A 15,130-nucleotide genomic window follows, 5' to 3' on the forward strand; every position below is an offset into this window, starting at 1 on the left:
TTTGTAAAGGAACAAACAACTATGCAAACCATTTTTGAGCTGACTTAATATTAAATTTTGATATTTTGGAGATAAGGACGAATCTCTAGTTGGATTCCCTATGCAATTACATGCAACCAATCAAAAAATGGGAAGGATTAAGGGGAAAAATGGATGAATCTAAGTTGTAGATTCATACCTAACCCTAAGTCACTAAAGTATTCTTAAGGAGGACAAACCCTAAACTTTCTATGAATGTTGAAGGAGTGAAGAGAATAGTTTGCATGAAAAAAATAGAGCATTCATGATGATTTAGAAGTTATGAAGTGAGATTGCATTGCAAAATCAATTAGAGCAGATGTAAGGAAAGAAAAGGATACAACAAAGAGACATTTGATCAAGAAGGATTGAAGATACATCAGTTTAGAGGCAATTTTTTATCAGGCAATCAATTGCTAACCGCAAGATCAAAGCTGAGATATTCTAACAAGTGATTTTGGTCAAAATATCTTAACAAAGTAGTCCTAACAGGCTGTATGAAATCTTTTAACGGGGTGCTTACTTAGTTGTGAGTTAAAGTCCTTTAATTAGACACACTTCTAATAGTTGTTGAAATCCTCTAACAAGGTGAGACCTAACAATCTTTGTAAGCCTTTAATAGGGTAGGCCTTTCATAGGGTAGATCATGTTTCATGGTCAAAAAATTGTAACCTTCATTGGATACACTTTATTGCTACAGTAGTGAAGATTTTTGGGTGTCATCCCCACCCCAATTTTACCTTCTCATTAGAGGGTTTCTAGATAATCATATCTGGTGTCATATCTGTGTGATTGCTGATATGTTTATATGTTATTTTAGTTTATTCATTAAATGCATGAGATAGAAGTTGGTGAAACTTTTATGGGTCCTAGTGTAAACTACTAATTCACCCCCCCACCCTGCCCCTGCCCTAGAAGTTTACCTTTCCTATTGTAATTCCAATAGTAAGATGGGAAAGACAAATTTCAAGAGCAAGAAATATCATTTTGAAGAAGTATTGGACATTTGTGGACCTATTGGCATTGAAAGCTATAGTGAAAATAAATACTTTATTTTATTTGTTGATGATTACTCTAGAATGATGACAATAATGTATCTAAAAGACAAATTTGAAGCTTTTCAAAAGTTTAAATGCTATCTGACAAGAGTAGAGAAGAAAATAGGAAAGAATTTGAAATGTTTGAGATCAGACAGAGGAGGTGAATTCATTTCTAATGAATTCAATGAATTCTACATTGAAAGAGGAATCTAAAGACAAGTATCAATCCCTAGTACACCTCAATAGATTGATATAGCAGAAAGAAGGAACATATCAATAATAGATTGTGCAAGAACCTTGATGATAGAAAAAAATGTTGTAATCAAATATTCGAAGGAAGTAATCAGTACAATAGTTCATACCTTGAATAGAGTATAGTTGAAGAAAGACTCAAATCAAACTTTTTATGAACTATGGTATCGCTACAAACCTAATGTAAATTACTTGAAAGTATTTGGTAGGTATTTGGTAGCAAATGTTATATTTTGAAGGAAACTAGGAAACATAAATTTGATGTCAAAAGTGATTAAGGTATATTCCTAGGATACTCCAACAGAAGTAAAGAATACAAATGTTTGAATCTAACCACTCATAAGATCATAGAAAGTGCATATGTGAAGATTGATGAATTTGTAGAAAAGAGTGAAGAAGAAAGCAACAAAGAACCTAAAGATTACAGAAAGTTTATTTACTTTGAACTTGATACATTACCTAATCCAATAGGAAGTCCGTAGAATTCACCTCCCAAGTCCCCAAAATTTCCAGAAGCACCTGAGTCATAGTCAGTGCAACCTAAGTCATAGTTTGAAGAACCCAAGTCACAATCAAAGGCTATCGAGTTGCAGCAAGTGCAACTTGAGTTAGAATCTGAAGAACCTGAGTCACTAGATAGTGGGACCGGAGCATGATGTAGAAGATCATGGTGAGGCAAGTGGAACAAGTTTTCTAAGTCCAAAGTACCTGTATTACTAATATATGTCAGAAGGCACCATGCACTTGAGCAGATCATTGGAGACAAGTTAGATGGTACAATGATAAGGAACAAATTAAATGTTGTGTGCCTAAAATGTGAGCACACTTCTATGAGTCATTATGTCCAAGATTTCTCAATAATGAGGTCTCAAATGGTGGCTCATAGCTCTCTATCCATGGAGTGCAAGGGTTTGTGATGGAGGCCCTCAGTTTGACCTAGTTTGTGCCCATGCAAGTACACCATAAAATGAGAGATGCAAAGATTCAATATGCATGCAAATGGAGATTAAAGCTAATCTATATGATAACAATGCAAGATCTATCTATGAAAATAAAATCTATGCTAATATAAAAATGCATGGATAAGATATGATAATGGAAGCCATGGATGCATGAGAGAAGAAGACTAGAAGATAAAAGTTCTCCAAAAAAAAGCTTTAGTATTCAAACTCCTTCAAAAATCACTCTTCAAACCTACAACACAACAATAGTATAGAGTGTGTGTATGTAAAATGAGGAGAGGGCTCTCCTTTATAAAGAAGATTGAATGATCAAGATTAAGAGGCAAAAAGATTTAATCAAGGGTGGAGAAAGAATGATCTATGTGAAATAAAGATCCACCAATGAGAAAATAGGAAAATAGTTAAATGGAATCCCACTTAGAAATATGTGCATTTAAGTGTAGAGGAATTTTTAATTTTTAATTATTTTATTTCCTCTTTAAGTGGGGATTTATTTAATTAAAAGGGAGCAAGTTCTTTTAGTTAAATAGGAAATATTTAATTAAATTAAAAGAGGAGTTTTTCTCTTAATTAATCAAATGTGGATGAATTATTTAATTAAAAGAGAGATTTTCTTTGTAATTAAATGAGAACTTATTTTATTTAATTAAAAGGAAGATTTTCTTTTAATTAAATAAGACTTAGGATAAAGTGATCAATCTTAGAAAATATTGAAATAATTGAATTTGATCAAGGAAATTGATTTAATAAAATATTGCAAACCATTGATTCAGGAAATTGATAAGTTGATAAATTGAATAATGGGTTCCATAGTCTAGGTGACCATTTTAGGGTGCATACATTTGCCCCTCTTTGACTAATGTTTGGTCGACTCGAGAACACATGTAGTCAAAGAAAGAAATTGAAGTGTAAGGTTGATTCAAGATCACAAAACAACCCAAATGTATGGTCAATTTGGGAGCACATCAAGACAAAGAATATAAATAAATTTTGACTTTAAAAAGTCAAGAAAAAATTGATAAAACTGAATCAAGGATTGAAGTTTGATAATGTCATGCCCTACATTTATGAGGCAAAACACAACCTTTTTTTCCTAGATGTTTCGATCATACGTCATGTAATCCTACTTGTTACATTCTATGTTAGGGTAAGTTAGTGCTATTTAGAATGGAATACTTACATCTTACCCCTTATTAGATTTTTATTTAATCATTTGCTTACCTCCTAGGTATTTTAAATCAATCCTTTATATACTCATTTATCCATAATTGATTATTGTTCCTTTTCCTCTATTTTGTTTATTGTTATTTTTATCATTTTATAGTCTTCATGAATTTATTTGATTTGATTTTAATTAATTAATTAATTAATTAATATTATTCTTTAAATTTACTAATTGCACCCTATAATTCCATGTCCATCTACTAAAACCTAATAATCTAGGTTATGATTAAGTACACCCAAATATTGACTTAATCCTTCATGCCAAATACATCGAATATTACACCCCTCAGCAACAATTCTACTATTTCTTAAGTAATAATTTCCATAGATATCCAATTAATAGAACACATTCCCAATTGTCCTAATAATTACATTTAGCAATATATATATATTTTCATCTAATTTGGATTAATGTAACACGACCCAAAAGGCATAAAATCTAAGCCTGTCATTACTAAATTGAACATATATGCATACTTATATACTTGAGTTCTACATTTCCAAATATTCCCTAAGAAAATTATTTATCTACATAACTAAATACAAGAAGTATAGCTTCTCAAAAAAAAGAAACCCAACCAATCTCCATTTTACAAAATGAAGTTACATTATCCTATTCCAATTATCACCTTAGGCTAGATGTAATTATATTGTCATAACAACATCAATATTAAAAGCTTCTAAAAAGGAATTATTACTTTGATAATCATTATTATTAGTTAATTTTTTAAATTTATTTTAATTTTCCTATTAATTTATTACCTAGTTCATTACTAAAACTTGTCCCAAACTAATTTACCATCCACATCTAAATGCATAACCCAATATAAAAATACATCCCAACTATCTACATCCCATCCCACTTTACCCTAAAACCTATACCATTCTAACCTAATTCTTCTCCAACCTCAAGTGCCGATATCTATATGAGCATCATATTTTTCCAAAGTGGAGGTGCCATATTCAAAAAATTAATTTATTCAACCCCTTTTACTAGGTAGCTAACACTTCCCCCAAGGTGAGGTTATTGGTAGTTAGGAAGTTGGGTCATTAAAAGTCTTAACACATAACTGTACCTTTCTTCAAAAAGGAGGCACCTAGGGATGGGGTTCCTGACCCATGTTAGGACCAAGACCACTCCCCACCTTTTCAAGCCCAAGTCTTGAGGATGGCTAGGTAAATGGGGACCACAAATCCCATAGGTAAGTTTAAAATTTGTTTCCTTTTGACATCTTAAAGAAAACTGTCTAGGATCCATAAGTTATGCTTATATATATATATTTTTTGTGTTAATTTTCTTTATTATTATATGTCCCCTCCCCACTCCTAGTGCCTAGGTAAGTGTACTTGATGACTTTTTTTTTGTTTAATTTTTTTTAATTGTTTAATTCTTCTATTGTTTTAGGATGGTGTTGTTTTCATTGTTTTAGCACCTAGTGTTAAGGATTAGATATTTGGGTACAATTATAGCACTGACTGACATAGTTCCAACACATAAATACATACATACATACATACATACATAAATACATACATACATACATACATATATTTGAGAAGATGTGACAAAGGGTCACGTGACTCTTATGAGTCACTAATTTTTCAATTATCCATAAGCTAAAAGTTTATTATTGGTGTGAATCTCCTTTCTAATGTCCTAGTTCTCATTATTTTAAATATTGGATTCCCAAGGGTATATTCCCCTTGAATATTTCATTGCTCTGTATTATGGGTAAGCATTATTTTTTTCTTCCCCATACATTTTCTAGAAAGTACATTATGCTCCTACAACAAGTTTTCCTGTTAGTTTTGGCTAGGTGTCTCCTTCAAGCTAAATTTATTTTAATCCTTCCTTGAAGTTTGTTTGTTTGTTTGTTTTTTTTTTTTAATGATCATTCCTAATGATGTAATGGTGTTATCTGACCTATGAAATTTTTAGGTTTTGAATTCAAAAATGAATATTATACTTGCATGTACAATGAACTATCAAATACAACAAGTTTCTTCCATTATATTGCAAACACAAAATACAATTTTTACAATGCAATCATCAAAAATTAAATTCACTATATCAAAAGAAGCATAATCATTACAATTTTTTTCCACTAATTAAGTACGAGAAGAAGTGTCTCATTTACATGATCCTCCATATTACATAAGATAAAATTTTCAATGACTACTTCCTTACAAGAACTATATACAAATTCTCAACCTATCCTTGCATCAATTCAACAATATAGAATAACATGAAAATTTCTTTTTTTTCATCACATTGAAAGCAAAAAAAAGAAACTTAACATCACGACACATTTTATGGTTGCATGAGAAGCTTGGTCCCTCTACACAATTGATCTCTTTACATTGTCAAGGGTGAAACCCTAATGTCTTCAAGAAACCCATCTCCATGAAAACCTGCACACATACATAAACTAGGAACCATGGAGGCTCACCTCCCATCCTAGGCTTCTATGAAGCCACCCACCGAGCAAGGAAAACAATATCCAAATGGGTTACACACATACATCACTTTCCATTACATGAGAAATATACAAAACAACACAAAACACTCCCTCTCGAGGTTTACACATTGATTCACCATTGGAACCATTATCACATTGGGTGAAGGTGGGCTCTTCAAAGAGGAGATTCCATAACCAAACATAAACATCATATTGCAATTACATTTTTCCTCTTAAGGCCATCATAAACATCTCATCCTTCTTCACATATAAACCCTTGTATCTCCCAAAATAACAAAGGTAAATGGCTTTAACGAAGCCCATACTCCATGAAATAAAGAACAATTCCTCAACATGAGGTAAACTCTCTCAACTAGAATGTTGAGCCCAAGTAATCCCTTCACCCAAGACTTCTCTTCCCTCCCAAGGGTGAGTGAAGATTTCACACCCATGATCACATTCAACATTCAAATCCAAACAAGAAAATCAAGAAGGAAAGGCCAAGAAATCTTCAAGAATCCAACACACATTCACATTACCACAACACAATACCAAGGTCCAAAATGCAAGATTCAAAATACAATGCATGCTCCATTGAAAAATCCTCCATACTTGTAGATTTATTTTTCCATACTACAAGAAAGAAAAATGAAACATGGTTTGACACACCAACCTTGGTCCAAGCTAAAGGCAATGATAGTTGTATTAGAACTCCCTCAATATTCTTCCAAAACCTAACCATCTCTAAACTTAGAGAGTGGGTGAACAACCCACTAATTTGACCAAGAGTCCCTAATAAGGTCTCCCCACTAACTATTTTAGCAAAGACACCTAGCCACTTCCTCTTACAAAATTGTTTCCTATAACTTTGCTATATTTTACTTAGTGGGAACATGGGAGAAAACACATGTGACAACTCCAATTCGAATTGACAGAAGAATGCATGGGCAAAACCCCCCCCCCCCAGACTATCTAGGCACTCACATGGTCAAAATTAGGTCCCTAACTTGATATACTATCATATGGGTAACTTATTTTCACCTAAAGGACACTTTGGGACCACTTAATGACTCCTCAAAATCTCAACTGACTCTAAATTCGAATTTCTTTTGATTGTGATGCATCCTACCCCTTGTCAAGTGGGTTTACTTACTCATTAACAAGGTAGTTAGTATTAAGGTAAATTGTCACCATGATCAAAACCCTAAATGGCATGTTAATTACACACAAAGTCCACAAGTGTCAAGTGACACATAAAAGCACATTCCACATCACCATGATATGCCCCTAATGCATCTTTATGATTGACATTTCCACATGCAAACAAACTCACATTTATGAAGAAAAATACTTTCACAATGAGGCTTTTGAATCTTCCTGTTGGTGTTTTATTTTGATGTTAACAGTACTAAAACTACTAGGCGACAAAAGGCTTAGTACCTAGATATCAGTACATACACAACCTAAAGAATAGCCAATTCTCATTATCACTTGCATATGCAAAGTATTAGGGCCCAACTTCAACAAAACCTTAGACGGTTTTCTACTCTTTTGGCTCTGTAAAACCAGGGCGGGTGCACCCGGGGATGGTTCAAAGATGGAATAATTGTATGAGAATTATCCTTAGTTTCATTTTGATTCTCATCTCTAAATCCTCAAACATATAGGTAAATAACTGATAAACACATCCCTTGAACAGATATGGCCAAGAAATCTTCTATAGCTCTGCAGATGTTTCCAACAACAATGGCTAAATGAAGCTAAAACAATCCAGGCAGGCAAGTGCTGGCCAACTTTGAAAATCTTACAGGAAAGATAATTGAAAATTGATTTTATGATGTATTTTGAAAAAGCTAGTTATAATATACTTCTCTTTTGGCTGAAAAACTTTCGATCAGTGCCTAATCCATTGGGAATTCAGAGTCAAGTAAATTCTTAGATCTAATTTGTTGCCTTGCAACAAATTTTCATCAGCAATTCTTACCAGAATTTATCCTTCAAAAATCCTTATTAACACCCAAGCAACCTCATCACATTCATCAAAGCCTTTACTTAATCCATTGAATTAACAACAATAACAAATGGATGTATAGTCTTACTAAATTGCAATCAACTGCATAAGCTTTTACTCACGCAACATCAAGGTAGCTCAGTATTAAAAAGGAGACAAAATTCAGAGAAGAACAGATATGGGGACAGTTCATAATTTGTATTCATTTCCTTTGAAAATGGTATATCCTTTACAAAGGACCCAGAAAAACCTTCAGAGAAGAAGCACAGTTCTTTCTATATTCATCCATATCTCAGAAATTTTGACAGAAAAAGTATACTATAAATTTCTTTCCCAAAATGTTTGGACCAAAAACAGAACTAAGCACAATACTTAGTGAAAACCAAATTCGGACCCATCTTTAGCCTTGGGATCTCACTTAAATAATGTGAGATGCAACAAGCTTCAGGCTACAGTAGGTGACAGGTGTCCTTCTTTTGAAAATCAAAAAACAAGAATAACAAAAAGGTTGATTACAATAGCACTTCTTGGCGGGTCCCTTTCTGTTATGCTTCTTGGTTGTTATGATCTGCTCTCGCAATCATTCCTCATCTTCAAAGTACATACCCATAAGGTCTGCAAGTGATGTATCATCTTCTGTTACATGCAAAATCACTTTAACTTGGGGATTTTCTATGTCATCATTGCTGACTACAAGAGTAACTATTACTCTTACATCTTCCTCGTCATCTTCTCCTGACATCTGTTCACTAAATTGATCTTTCCATCTGTTGAAAGTATCATCATCTGACCAATCAAAATTTAGGGTTTCTCTTTGTATCTTTATTAAAGAATTGGCATTTTCTTCTAAATCATCGAATTCTTTTCTTATATCAGCATAATACAATTGTATTTTTACCAGCTCTTCATTTGTCTTTGCCCAAAACCAATAGCCAGTCTCACTGATGATGTTTGTTATTCTGTTATCGAATAATTCATCCATTTCCTTTTTCCATTTGTCCTTTTCCTTTACTGCATCAACAGATTCTAAGGCACAAGGAAATAGGGTGAATTTTTTAGCAAGATATCTTGAAAAATAGAGTGTCAATTTCCTCTGTAAAGAATCTCTTTTATTTTCAAAATTATCTAATTGATTCAATAAATCAAAAATCCTCTCAACCTGATGGTAAGGCATTTGAACTGTAGATATACAAATAATTGTAACATCATTATTCCTCTGTCTCCACTTCTGTGCAAGAGAATCTAGTCCATTCTTTTCTTTATTTAACTCATCTATGAGGGTTACAATCCTTGTCAACTGGTCATAAAAATTTGACCATTGTATTTTATCCCTCAAGTATGTCACACCCTGCCTCCATTTCTCTTCCTGCTGATTTCTAAATTCTATCTGCCATTCATGTAATTTGGTTTTTTCTGCTTCAAATTCCTCTGCAGTATAGAATTGGGGTCTTTCAGGGGTGTCAGGTATCTCAATAATAGGGGTTAATCCCACAGATGACTGTGGGGGATATGCAATTCTTAATGTACTGGATTCTCCCACTTTTCTCTTTCCAAGTACCTTTTCTAATTGAGATACCCTATTTTCTAACTCAATTCTCCTTTTTACCTCTTGATTATAGGCTTCCACCACTACTTCATATTTATTATGCATATCCATCATTTCCCTCTCTTCTCTTTCCGCAGTAGCCAGGGCAAATTTAGAATAATCCACATTCATGTGGGCTGCCTGTACATTTGAAGTGTCAGCAACTCTTCTTACAATGATACTCCCTGTCAATCCTGAATCATCAGGCTGTAATGAAGTAACTCTGGATCCTCTTCTCAGGGACCACATAACAAGGGCAGCTTGATCATTGCTGAATGCTGTACCCAAGAATTCCTCTTTATTTGGATCCTGGAGTCCTAAATTATTTGAAACAGAATTAAAAACTAATGCGTCAGCAATGTCCCAATTGGGCAATAATAAAACATTAGCATTTTTCACCATCTGTCTTCCCTCATCAGGGGTTATATTTTGGAACTCTTGAACCATTTGTTCCTTTATTAGATTTTGAATGGAGGTCTCATCCATTTCTGGATGTTCTGCTCTCATATTATTGCACCTTTGCTCAAAAATGTGCATGTTTACTCTCCACGCAAACTGATGGAAAGCCCTAGATCTTACAAAATTGTTATCAGACAAAAAATGCTGACTGGCTTGTTCCAAAACAGGGTCCAATTCCCTTCCTCTGAAATCTGCTGCAGTTAATTCAAAACTTGGTATAAGGGGTTCCTGAGGGTTCCCTTCATCAATCTCTGCTTGTGTAACAAAAATTTCTCCTTGTGACCCCATTTGTTCGAATTGCTCATTGGTGAGTTGTTCTTCCTCAACTCTTATTGGGGTTTGAGAAGGTGAGCCACTTTCATCAGGGGATTCTTCCTCCCTTATTATTCTCCTTCTTTTGGGGGAAGGTTCAGGGGGTCTTTCTTCTAGGACAGTGCTGGAAGATCCAACAATATGTTTTTCTTTATGCACAACGGGCACCTGCTGTCAGACAATAGTATATCCTGTTTTCTTCCGTACCACCAGTGGACCTATTCCAATGTTGGGAGTGAAACCCAATTTTCTCATAATTTCTCTGGCTTTATCTGGAAAAGAATTAATAAAATGCTGTTTCTTCTCATTCATTACCTCCATTATCTCAGAGAAATTACTCATGAGCTTATGTATTTTATCTGCATTGCTTGCAGCATTACTAAGAGGACTGAAATTTTTATCAAAACAATTAATGAATTCCAAAACTTTTGAATAGACTCTCCATTTTTCTTTCTTTATTTCTTGCTCATGGAGAGAATATTCATTTCTTATTACATCTTCTGGAAAATAGAATTCATGCTGAACTGGACGTAGCTTGATTCTCAATCTAAGGGCAGAGTTAAAGAAACCTTCTGTATCACAAAAACGAGAGTGAGACACTGCCATTTTGTATTGATCCAAAAATTTATGGAGAAAGACCCACCCTTCTTTAGTTATCACAAACTGGTGGGCTATAGTACAAGTAGGAAAAATTGATCCTGTCCCCCTTTTGTGCAAAAAGGCCTCCTCCACTCCTCCCAACTGCCACAAAAATTCAGCTATCCCTACCTTCAAGGGTACCTGATAGGGTAACACATGGGGTGTTCCTTTGAAACCATAGACCCTGATGACCGTTGAGACTGAATATGGGATAATATCTCCCCAATTATGTGAAACTTTTAGATTGTGGGTTTTTTCCATAGGCCTGATAAGGTGCATTAATGCCTTAGGGATTCTGGGATTGTCACTCAATAAGAGGCACCTTAGTTTGGAGGCAAAGTGCCTATCAAATCTAACGAAGCTAGCATTTTCTGCTTCCCAGGTCATGTCTGCACTCCATAATTGGACTGGTAGTGCTTCCCCTTCTTTTTCTCTATTTAAAACCATTTCTTTACCAAAATAAGTGGCCCCTTTAAAAAGAAACATATGCATTAGTAAGGAATACTGACCCCAAACCTTTTCCACCTTGCCCTGTGCAATCCCCACCAATCCATGATGGATCTCATTTGCCAAGTAAGATGCAAAATCAAAAATTATTTCCACACCAAAAGAAGAGATTTGGGTGATCATATACATGAAGCTCACCGGAATAAAGTCTTCTTTGCCCTCTCCGAAGACTCTGCACAGGGTCCTATATATCTCCACTGCCCTGGCATTAAAACATGATTTCTTGAAGGGCTCTTTAGAAGATGATGTTATGGTTGGGAGGCCTCCAATTCGGCCTATGTGGGCTTTCAATGCACCCTGTCTAACTACATCCCTCTTGGATATATATTCTTTTTCTAAATCTATCAGATTAATGGGCACATGATACATGGTGAGGGGTCCCAGACTGAAAACCTTCCTAATCTCCTCGGGACTGATGGTAACTAAAGCCTCACCATCTATTCTCCTCACTACCTTAGTGGCTTGGTCATAGTTTTTTGCTATGGCTTCAAGCAGGTCAAAATCCATAAACACGCTGGGGACAACAAGCTTCCCAAGATCAAAATTCCAAATGTTGGCATGAGGGGCATATAACTTTCTCTCTGCAAACCATTTCTTGAATAAACTCAAACCAGTTTGAGCAGTTTGAGCATCCCGAACCCAATTACCCTTATCATACAATCCATCAGCTACCCTAAGCCGAGGATTGAGTGAGGTTAACCTCTTAACTTGCACCGTTTCTACAGTGGACTCAGGAAGTAACTCAAGCAAATCATCATGCACATTTCTATCCAGGTAGTTTACTGCTCCTGTAAATCCCTTCTTAGGAGGCATCTTGGGCTATCCTTTTTAAAACTTAAAAGCTCACAAAGATGATGGTAGTTTTACTTACTTGAATTCTGTCTCAATTCTCCTCTGTATTCCTGCAAAATTTTAGCGAACAGATAACTTGACAATTTTTTATCAACCTTGGCACGCCTCTATTTCAGTAATAGCTTCTGCACAAGAATGGCTTCAAATCTTTTCTCGCGTGAAATGAAACTGATGCAATCTCTCTGTATTATACTCTATTTTTTCTCACGGACGAAGCTTTCTTGTCTAATTAATACAGAGAGTGGCACTACATTTTTTATTTAAAACTGCGCCGTTGATCTTCAAAGATCCTACGATCATGCGGTACAAAGAGAACAACTAGGAGTTATATTTGCCATGTCAGTTATTTTACCCAATGAGAGCTTGCCACGTACATAATTCTTTCTTTTGATGGCGCTTACCTTTAGACCCACTGACGTCGGAGAACACGTGTCAGCATGTCGTTACTTCGTTATGCATAAAGAACAAGCACCTTGCCATAACGAGGCGACGACAACCGTTGATCGGATCAAGAAATGATCGAAAGATACGCTACAGGACTTCTTAAGAAAGAAGGCAGTGGGCCCATCTCGCTATGTCGCTGTAATTATCTTCCTTGCAACTCTTCATAGCGAGGTAGCGAGCTCCGTTGATTCACTTCAAGCTGACGTTCCAGATTTCTTGTACATTTAGTCAGGTAGGTATTAATGAGAATCAGATCTCTGCATAGCTGGCACATGTCAAAATTTATCACAGTCATCTGTCATTACACATCATCATAGATCTTGCCGATCTTTTACCATTTTACGGGGCCTCGCTAACTCGCTAACGGTGAAGTACCTCAATTTTTCGATAGCGAGGTAGCGAGCTTCGGCACTTAAAAGGATTCCGTGCTGGAAAAAGCAAGGGGGTACCCAGTAATTACTTCTGTTAATTAAAACTGATTCTGACAACGGTATTTATGACTGGTCATGCCACCTGGTGTAATTATGATACAAGCAAGATGCAATGTCATCATTTTTAGATTTTCACGTGGCCTCGCTACTTCGCTAACGGTGAAGTGCCTGAATTTTCTGATAGCGAGGTGGCAGAACTTCCGAAAAAATCAACATTCCGGCTCTGATGTCAGATATTCTAGTGGGTCCTTCTCCCCCCTTTTTATGGCGAATTGCAAAGTGTACCTGCACCATAAAGCAATTAATAAGCAAATCTCCGATCGCCGCACCTTCACTTCATGGTCCCACCGCTTAAAAACTCAACACTCGCTATCTCACTATACTTAATGAGCATGCAACTCTCAATAGCGAGGTAATGCCAGCGGTAGATCTAGTCGGATCTGACGGTTGGGACAAATAGGAAGAAAGGTAACCCGGGAGAAAGGAAAAGGAATACGAAAGCATATTCGCTTCTTTTGAAATTTGAAAATTTTGCGCCCGACCATTTATGAATAGGGATGAAAATAGGGCTTATAAGGCGAATATTTCTTATAGATGGTTTATCCAAAACCTTATACTTCACTTAGACATAGAACATCTGACTTTTCTATGGTGTAACTGAAAAATTTTTTACTGCAAAAAAAGTCAGACCAACACTTCCAAAGATTTTCCTTGGTTAAACTGTGTTCACAAGGGTTTAGAACTTGTTTCCCCCAAGAATTTCCATGGTTCCACTTCCTACACATTAAACTCAAGCATTAGTAGTCCAAGGAGGTTGTATAAAATAAATATATCATAAATACATATAATTTCATAATTCAAATTCAATTTCCTTCCCTAGTCATTTCAAATAGTTTGTTCGAAATGTTAAAATATCAAAATATGTATATCATAAGTCATCATAATCAAATTAGCATTTATCTGCATATCATAATCATTCATCTGGATATCATAAATCATCATAATCAAATTAACATTTATCTACATATCATAATCATTCATTTGCATATCGTAAATCATCATAATCAAATTAACATTTATTTGCATATCATAAATTATCATAATCAAATTAACATTTTGCATTGCATCAAAATCTAATAGTATCATGTCATAAAACTACATCCATATGTGTTTGATTAATTCATACACAATATTAGGTTCTTAGTGCATAACATAATGTAAAACACTATCGAAGTATCAAAATCAATAGATAAAACAATCCACTATCCATCTGAGTCTCAAATAGCTGTCAAAATATCAAAGTCTCGAATATCAAAATGTAAATAAAATATCTATGCTATGAAAAATTAGGGTGAGGCCTCATAGATAAGTATTGCCCCCGCATGATTGAAATCAAAATGAGATTAAAGAGAAATAGAAAATTGATAAAATTGAACTAAAGATAAGGTTCTTAATGTAAGATGAAAGATATAAGAATCACAAAACCAAGGTAGATCATCAAGCATGAAATATTATGCCCTAAAGTTGAATTAGAATAAAATATGTGGGGTGAAAGTAAATGGAAGATAGAAATTTGGAAGAAATGGAAAGAAATGGAAAGAAGAAAGAGAATTTGCGTAAGAAAGAGAATGCTCCAAAATCAATCAACTATTTAAGATAGAAAATTTTGATTGAGATCACAAAAGAAGATAAGGAAATGAAGATAAAAACATGACCATAGTTGATTAAAAGTCCACAAAAAAGATGAAGGGAAAACCCTCTCAAACTCATAATGTAGCCTAAAAAGGCAAACTAACATGAAGCCTAACAAGGCAAATAACATGAAAATAAAAAGGTGTACTTGCAATAGAACAACTATAACATAGGATTTTGTGTTCATCATTCATTAGATAATGTAATGGAACTTATTTTCATCATTGGGCCATTATTAACAGA

This window comes from Cupressus sempervirens, chromosome 2, assembly GCF_028749045.1.
Source record: "Cupressus sempervirens isolate cs-2001-9-10 chromosome 2, ASM2874904v1, whole genome shotgun sequence".
Taxonomy (NCBI): domain Eukaryota; kingdom Viridiplantae; phylum Streptophyta; class Pinopsida; order Cupressales; family Cupressaceae; genus Cupressus; species Cupressus sempervirens.